This window comes from Orycteropus afer, unplaced genomic scaffold (assembly GCF_000298275.1).
Source record: "Orycteropus afer afer isolate SDZICR_OR568_19922 unplaced genomic scaffold, OryAfe1.0 scaffold00119, whole genome shotgun sequence".
Classification (NCBI taxonomy): domain Eukaryota; kingdom Metazoa; phylum Chordata; class Mammalia; order Tubulidentata; family Orycteropodidae; genus Orycteropus; species Orycteropus afer.
In genome coordinates, this window is record NW_006921706.1 from 2975077 (window position 1) to 2984982 (window position 9906).

Consider the following 9906-nt stretch of genomic DNA (forward strand, 5'->3'; position numbering starts at 1 on the left):
CCCAACAGAAATACTCCAGGTGGACAACTTCAGCAATCAGGAGCTCCTCAAGTTGCTCATAGAAAATCCCACCTTAGAGTTTACAAAGACTTATGGGCAGAAAAGCCACACCAAGTACTACACCATATATACATATATTCTCCTGGTTCCAAGCAATGGTTTTTGTCAAAAGTTCTATTTTCCTTGATATTAATGTTACCCTTTATGCCTTTTATCTGTTTTTCTTCACCTAATGTATCTTTTTCCAAAGTTCTATTTTGAAATTTTTCTTTTTAGTATACCTTTCATACAGAGTTTTTAGCTTCACTTTTTAGAATTTATCTTGTACTTTTATTTAATATGTGTTTGTTAACCAAATCAGGACATTTTTATCTTCTTATTGGGAAGTATAACCTATTTAAATATATTATCATAATTTATATGTTTGGTCTTACTCTGTTTCCTTTTTTGTATAATGTATTTAATGTCCACTACTTAGTTTCTTTTTCACTTTTTGCTGTATGGACCATGCCTTTTGTTTTACTTCTATTTTTGAGTAGTAGATTTCTTTCAGTTTCCAAAGATATGTATCTCTAGTTGTCAGCATTAACAATGAAAAGTATTCATTGACAGCCTCCTATTTCAGATGAGAAAAATAGAGCACTTTGTTTTATCCTCCACTATCAACCTAATTCCCATTTTTCAAAATTTAATAATATATGGCACACTCAATTATCACTGTTCATTTTCACATATTTTTCACAATACATATTCTTTCAAGGAATTGGTGTTTTGTTTGGAAATAAACATTACCAAAAAATCATTTTATTTATGTTTAATTTTATCAGGCACTTTTATTCTGACTTTTAATTTTTTTAATTAAAACTTTTTTAATGATAATTGTAGATTCACAAGCAGTAGTAAGAACTGATACAGAGATCTTATGGACCTTTTAACTAGTTTTCTCCAATGATAAAATCTTAGAAAACTATAGGACTATATCACAACCAGTTTGTTGGCATTGATAGGTAGAGGAACAAGCTGTAGCAATGCCTGAGGAGCTTGGAGAATATCTCAACTTTTCTACCCTCTTCTTTCGATTTTCTATCACGTCTCCTGGTATAGAGACTCAGTAAGAAGCCAGGCTGCAAAGGAGCTCAGGTGATCTAGGCCATAGAAGTCAGCCTCCTATGGTATTTAAGTTGAAAAGAGATTGACATCTTTTATGCTTTGCCTCACAATGTCTTGGCCCATCATTCTATTCTTGCCACTGTTATGACAACCAGCTATAGCAATAACATCTTGACTTAGCCTTTCAGTGTATCTCTTATGCCTCAGAAATTCTTTGCCACCCCCCCCATGAGACACCTGCAGGAGCCTCCTTACCCATTCTACAGTATTTTCAAACTGTACATGCAAAGAAGTTAGCAACACTTGACCAACAGGGGGTGGGAGTCAGTAGATCCGTACATCTTCCACATCTTGAACAAGCAATTCTGGAGTGGGTTCTCCAGAGAGTTCTAGCTATATTTAGTCTCCAATGTCCATGGCAGTAGCCAACACTCAAGCTTAATAACTCTCCTCTTGGGTTAGATTTGTGTTCTAGGTTTCACTATTCCAAGTCCCTGGACTGCTGTTCTCTGGAATTACTTCCCAAAATAAATTACCTGCATGTGTCCTTTTTATTAGACCTAATTAAGGAGCTCTGGTGGACGAGTGGTTAAGGCATTTGGCTGCTAACCAAAAGGTAAGTGGTTCAGACCCACCAGCTGCTCTGCAGAAGAAAGATGAGGCAGTGAGCTTCCGTAAAGATTTATAGGCTTGGAAACCCAGTGGGGGTTGCTATGAATTGGAATCAACTTGATGGTTTGGTTTTTGATTTTGGAGGTAAGTCAAGATAAAATAGGCTAAGCATAGATCGTTCTGGAGAAGCAAAGAACAATATTCGATCCAGCAATCTACCCATCTCCCATGTGACACAAGGGAAAGTAACTTCTTTTTTAAATCTAGTTGTAGATTCTGATAGTCTACAATTATGGATATGTGAAATGGATATGTGAACCAATTTTGGCCAATTGTTATGCATTATAGGCTAAAGGCAACCATAACAAAAAGGAATTCTAAACAGCCTAAAATGTGAAGCTGTAGAAAAATACGTAATGTTTCCATAGGGTTCAAAACATAACTCTAATTTAGGTAAAAATATACCATCTACTCCAACAATAGCTTCTCAACCCACACATTGCTGGCACCAAGTAACTTGAGAAAGGGAGAAAGGAAAGCTGTGGTTACCACTAATGTCTAGCCAATGTCCAAGAGACAGGTAAGTCCAAACTCTATATTCATTGCTTTTGAAATATGTGTTTTGATTCTCTCACGCTGTAGAAGATGAGCACACAGCTCTGATTCTACACAATAAAGGAAATGGTGTGAACCAGAGCTCAGCAAACTTTCTCTAAAAAAAGCTATATAGGAAGTATTTCACACTTTACAGGTCATACTGTCTCTACAAAAGCAGCCATGGAAAATATATAAACAAATGGGCATGGCTGTGTTCCAATAAAACTTTATTAACCAAACTGGTGGTGGAAGTGGCTGGCTTTCAGGCTGTAGTTTACTGGCTCTAGTAAACCAAGCAACTCTTTAATGCCATCTCAGAAACAATACAATTACACCTCAACCATATGTCAAATGTGAAAGATTTCAGCAGTAAATAAACTACTATACTATCCAAAGACTGTCTTCAAAAAACTTTTATCTTCTCTTACTTTTATTTTCTCTTACTTAATAATATTAGTTTTCTAATTGTTGTAGTCCCAGAAAACATTCATTTCAGCAAACTACTATCTAATTGATATTTTAATTTATTCATTCCACAGACATGACCTATCTCACTCTGAAATTTTGACACCAAAAAATGAAGTTGAAAGCACAAAACCTGACAACCTAGCATGAAAGTCCAATTAAAAAAAAAAAAAAAAAAAACAGTACTAACAGAACCGAAGAAAAATACATTTGTTCAAATACAATCACATAACTAAACCAAAAAGTAGTCTCCTGGAGATAACCTTATGTTAAAAGATTTTTTATGTTTTCTTGTGAGCCTTTAGTACTGAAGTTTCTAAAGGCCTACTGGTTAGACACAGTGGCAGAATGCAGTAGTGGTTTTACAACCCCAGGCAAGATTATATAATAAAGTTAGGATATGACAGAGTATATTTCTTCTCCAGTGGTAAGTAATCTGCAATTGCACAAATTAGAATTTGGTCAGGACGCAGGAGCTAATTGCAAAACTGGGCCGGAGTATACTCAGGGTTTAATTTCCATCAAATAAAAAAAGGAGACTTCCAGGCACTCAACTGGGTGTTGGAATGTGGTAGCTTTTCCTAAAGCAAAATAACACACTACCAACATCATTGTTCAGCAGCACCATAGGTATCTCTGTGGGGATTTTCTAACAAATTACTGACAAGTGTTGGCCCTATTTAATCCATAATCAAGAATGCCATCAACGCCTATGGTTAGAGGAGTATAAAGCCAAAGAATAGCACACACTTGGGTCTTGTTCAGACTAAATTACTACAGAACAAGGGCCAAGTACCAAAGTAACTTCAATTGCGTCTTTAGATAGTCCTCTATTCCTCAAAATTTTTTTCTTTACTCTACTTTTATCCTAAGGATTTAATGGAAAAAAAATAACCAATTCCTTTAAAGCTAGGAATTACTTTTATCTGATAAATAAACACTTAGCTTTTCTATAAAATTATTATTATTATTATTATTCCTTATCAACACTCAAATTTTCTGTCAAAGAGTGTTTACTTCTCTCTGGCATCTTCCTTAAACAGTCTATAAATTGAATCGGTTTATCACATATAGATGTTGGCATCCAGCAGTTTATGGCTGGATAACAAAATTTAGACAGATTTGAACAGATGCACAAAGAACATAAAAACCACTAACCGAACATGGAACCATTTTGGGGCTAATGAGCAAATGGAGAAGTTATAAATGTATTCAGGTAGGAGTGTGGGGGCAAGACTCCCTTTGACATCCACTTTATCACAAAAAGACCTTCTGAGAAAGAGTAATAGTTTAGAAAAGCAGAAGTTAAGTCTGAGAATTGGTGAACTGGGAAGGAAGATAGGTAAAGCATAACAGATGAAAAGAGAGAAAAGTTCTAATTTAAAATATCCACATGCTGCTTAAATCAACAGGAATTAATGAAATTAAATTAGTGAGGATACATATTCATAAGCAGAACTTATGCTTCCCACTGCCGTCAAGTCGATTACAACTCATAGTGACCCCCATTGGGTTTCTGAGGCAGTAAATCTTTACGGAAGTAGATTGCCCAGTCTTGCTTCTGTGGAGGGCTGGTGGGTTTGAACCACCAACCTTCTAGTTAGCATTCAGATGCCTAGGTACCAGAACTCCTTAAGCAGAGCATAGGAAAAATAATATGAATATGAAAAGTTTCAATATTCCTAAACTGCCCAAGGGCATGTTAAAGCTAGAGTTAAGTTCTAGATAAGACATTAGAGGTCAAAAGAAAAAAGCCATACCCATCACTCACACAGTGCTTTGCAAATGATGTCATGTGATAGTTGGAACTGTGTGTCAACTTGGCTGGACCCCAGTTCTGTGTGGTTGTTCCCATGATGGGATCAGATGACTGTGTTCTGAGTGGCCAGTCTTCCCAAGGGGAGTTTCCCTAGGGGTGTGGCCTGCTTCCAAGATAACCAGGGACATCCTGGGAAGAGACACATTCTTTGAGGGATTGGAACCCTGGTGTGCGGACAACAGACTTCCGTGAGTGAGCGGCCCACCGCTTGGCCTGGAGATCTCGGATTCGTCTTTTGTTGGAGTCAACAACTAGTGTACTGCCTGCCAGCCTTGAATCTCTCAGCCCCCTGTGCTTGAGGAAGCCAAGGCGGCTGCAAGCCCCATCTCCTCCAGAGACTTGAACTTCTCGGCTTGGACTTGTCAGCTTCTATACGCTTGTGAGCCATTTTCCTAAGACAAATTTCTCTCTCTCTCTCTCTATAAATATATATATACACTTTGCTGGTTTTTGTGTTTCTCTAGAGAACCCAATCTAACACATGTCATATACATTATTTAAATCCTGGTAACAACTTTTAAAGTACATATATTATTCCCAATTTTTGATAGGAAAGTTGAAGAGGAATGAGAATTCACTGATAGCTAGTAAGTTGTAGAATTGAAAACAAAACAAAACAAAACAAAAATAACCCTCAAGTCTTTTATCTCACTCACGCTCCACTCTTCCATAGAACACTTTCTTTTTAACATGGACAAAGCAGCAAGATGTCAGAATAAAACCACACCTGGACTAACAAACCACCATACTCCAGTGGATTCCAACTCATAACAACCCTGTAGGACACCATAGAACTACCCCATAGACTGTAAATCTTTATAGAAGCAGACAACCACATCTTTCTCCTGCAGAGAGGGTGGAACCATCAATCTTTCAGTTAGCAAAAACTCACTGCCATCAAGTCCACTCAATTCATAATGACCCCTGCTTGGGTTTCCAAAGCACTATCTCTCCTGAAGTAGATTGCCCAACCTTCCTTCCAAGGAATGGCTGGTGGGTTTGAACTGCCAGCCTTCTGGTTAGCAGTCAAATTCCCAAGTGTTTTAACCACTGTACCACCAGGGCTCCCGTCTGGACTCAAGGGTAGAACAAGTTCAAAGACAGGATGAAACTTTTCAATGATTTCTATTTCCCCATGCCTTACCAGCCATTGGCTACGTATGGAATCACATTAATGGTAATGACCCAATTTCACTGGTCTTGCCCTACCTGCTTTGCATGTACCCACTCCCCCCTTCAACTTCCCAGTGCCCCCCCTTTGCAAAACTCTTTGCATGATATTCGAGTCCTGGGGTAGAGGTGGAGGGGTCTCACAAGTTCTCACGACCTGCCTTCTGCTGTCTTCCAACCGTTCTTCTTCAGCAATGCCCACAAGCTGTGGAACCATGTGAATATAATGCTTCTTAGTGCCACTGCTACAGATATACTCCATGAAAATACAACTGTCATGCCAAAATGGCACTGCTGAAAGCTTCCCAGAACAGTAAACCCTCAGGGACTCAAAGAGATTCAGAGAAGTATCTGTCCCTAATTCATGTCACACTATGTAACTTGTGTCGTAAAGCCAAAGCAATATCTCTTTCCCCATATCTCAGAGCCTTTCTTGAAAAGAGTTCCTCCCTACCTTCTGGTGAAGATCCCTAACCAAATATCAAACCCACTTCAGTAGAGTAGATTCACTCTCATAGCTACCCTATGGGACAGAGTAGAATTGCTTCCATAGGGTTTCTAAAGGTAAGAATCGTTATGGAAGAAGACTACCACATCTTTTTCCTGGGGACCAGCTGGTGAGTTTGAACTGATAACCTTTGGGGTAGCACCCTATGACTTAAACCACTGCACCACCAGGACTCCTGCTATGGTCCTAAGTGGCACAAATGGTTTGTGCTGGACTGCTTAGCTACAGGTTGGTGGGTTTGAACCCACACTAGTACCTCAGAAGATAGGCCAGAAGATCTGTTCCATTAAAATTACAGCCAAGAAAATGGAACAAGTCTACTCTGTAACAAATAGAGCCCCCATAGGTTGGAATAGATTGGAGGGCAACAATCAACAACAACAACTTTCTGCTCTAGGGCTCAAGCAGAAACAGTATGACAAGTAGACACTATGCTGCACTCCTCATCTCAGATCCTCCTCCAGTTGCACAAGCAAAGTACTACCTCCCTAAGCTAAAAAAAAAAAAAAAATTTTTTTCTAAAATCTTCATAATATCTGCTAAATGCTAGGTGCGTTGCCCAGGTGATTTAAGTCAATAAGGACACACTGAGGTGAACAGTAAAGGACATGGCCTTTATTAAGTTTGAGAACAAGCTGAGACAGAAAGGTGAATTCCCTCAGATTCTGTCTGCCTCTAAGTGCTTTCCAATTTCCCTTTATAGGATGAGGATTATAACAGAATAATGTCATACATATAATTTCATATAATTACAGGTTAAGCTTGCACAAGATAGTACACAAAGATGGGGGCTCTTAGCATGTCTCATTGTAATGTTAAATCTTCACCCAGGAGAATGATTTTCAGTACATTAATGTTCCCTTTTACCACGATTCAAGCTATCCTTGAGCTATTATGGCTCAACAAACCTCCTGACTATTTGTTATTTCTCAAAAGCTACATTTTACTTCTTTTATATCACTGGGAAAAACACTGTAGAACTCCTTTAAAGAACACTGTGCATTGTTTCCAGGAAACCTGTACATCACTCATGGACTCATCCACCAGACATGTCCACACACATTTGAATTCCAATTTAGTCTCCAACCTAGATCCCTATTTCCCTTAGATGAGTAACCTAGTGTGATGGGATGCTTCAAAATAAAATAATTTAGGAGAGGAAATAAAATATTCTCATATTTTTCCTTAACCTCTTTTGCTTTTAAAAGATTTGGTTCAAATAATCTTTCTTAGGTTATGTCTGAACACTCATATGCCTTATACACTGATTTTTCAGTGTAACTTTCAATACCAGCCCAACAAGTTTAGAACAGTTTTACTCCAAGAAAGACACAAAAACAAAAATGACTAGCATGAGTAGAAAACATGAGGATTTGATTTCAATTCATTATCAGAAAGTTCAATATCAATGTAACAATTAAAGCTCCAAAGGTCTAATAAGCTATTGAACAAAAAATATTTCTGTCCATGTTGGTATTTGGGTAGAAAATCAAAATACAAATCTACTGCCATCAATGCAATTCTGATCCAGAGCAGCTCTGTAGGATTGAGTAGAACTGCCCCACTGGGTTTCCAAGACTCTGTGGAAGCAGATTGCAACATTTTCCTCCCATGGAGGAGCTGATGGGTTCAAACCACTGAGTTTAAACAGCAAAGTTTTTGGTTGGCAGCTGACTGCTTAACTACGGTGCCACCAGGTTCATTATATTTGAGTAGAGGCTATAGATGATACGTTCAGGATGTTACAAAGGGAATTTACAAGTAGAATAGGTCATTGATCTCATCCAAAGACCTTTCAACTATAAGATGATTCAATTTCAGGGTATTACTCTTTGTAAATTTTTATTCACTGATTCTTTAATGAGGTTTTCTTATACACATTAGCACTTCATTAACCAAATAAAAAATATCTAACAGTATTTCTTTCTGAAACAAATACCTAATATTGGAATGTTCTGAAAGTAATTTTTATCAACACATCAGCTTCAGGGCACAGAAGGCAAAGGCATTGAATGGTGTGTTTAATTGGATATTACACAGTTACTCTCTGTTATCTTTGCTCTTTGGCATCAAGTATGGAAGTGATTTAGTTTTTCCTAGCCATCTTCATGCAATTAGGCATTGCTTATTCACAGCCAAATGATCTCAGTATCACAGACAGGTAAATTTTTATTTCTCTTTTCTACAAATATTGCATAAGGACCACTCTGCACAATTCTGTCAGGCAGAAAACTACCATAGAAGACAGTATCTTTAACCTCACACAACTGACGCTATAGAAATGAAGAAGAGAGCTGCAGAGAGGAATCAGATGTTTCTCTTTCACACATTTCTTATTCTTCTCCAGATTAGTGAGTGAGCAGTTGTATTCAACCAATACTAAAAACCAGGCCAATTCACCTGGCATCTTGACTGTTGGCCCAGTTTAATTTCTGGAAGTTATCCAATCTTGCTGGTGTAGAAAACCATACAATATTAACAGCAAGACGAGTTTACAAACTTTAAGAAGAAAACAAGAAGTGCCCATACCATATCATTGAAACACCAGATCCTTGCTCATACATAAGTTCAAGTTGAAGCTCAGGACAATTCAAACAAGTCCATGAGAGCCAAAATATGACCTTGGTTAAATCCCATCTGAAGAATAGTTTTGACACATTGAACACCAATGACCAAAGACCAGATGAGTTGTGGGATGACTTCAAGAACATCATACATGAAGAAAGCAAAAGATCATTAAAAAGATATGAAAGGAAGAAAGGAATAAATGGATTTCAAAAGAAACTCTAAAACTTAGTCTTGAATGTGGAGTAGCTAATGTGAATGGAAGAAAAGATGAAATAAAAGAGTTGAACAGCAGATTTCAATGGCTGGCTCGAAATGGCAAAGTAAAGACTTATAATGAAATGTGGAAAGATCTGCAATTAGAGAACCAAAAGGGAAGAATACAATCAGCATTTCTCGAGCTGAAAGAACTGAAGAAAGATTTTATACCTTGAGTTGCAATATTGAAGGATTCTAATGGCAAAATATTGAAGGGTGAAGAAATCATCAAAAGAAGATGGAAGGAATACAAAGAGTTACTATACCAAAAACAGTCACTATACCAATATTCAGCTACTTCAGGTAGTAGCATATGCTCAAGAACCAATGGTAGTGAAGGAAGTTCAAACTGCACTTAAAGAATTGGGGGAAAAAATTGTTGATATTGTTAGGTGCTGTCAAGTTGGCTCCAACTCATACAGATCCTATGTACAATAGAACAAAACATTGCACAGTCTTCCATCAGCCTCACAATCCTTGCTATACCTGGACTTATCATTGCAGCCACTGGGTGAATCCATCTTGTTGAGGATCTTGTCCTTTTTTTGGTGACTCTCCACTTTACCAAGCATGATATCCTTCTCCATGGAATAGTCCCTTCAGACAACATAACCAAAGTAGGTGAGATGAAGTCTGGCCATTCTTACTTCCAAAGGGCATTCTGGCTGCACTTATAGGACAGATTTGTTAGTTCTTCTGGCAGTCCATGGTACTGTCAGTATTCTTCACCAACAGCACAACTCAAAAGCATCAATTCATCTTCAGTCTTCCTTATTCATTTTCCAGCATTCACATCATATGA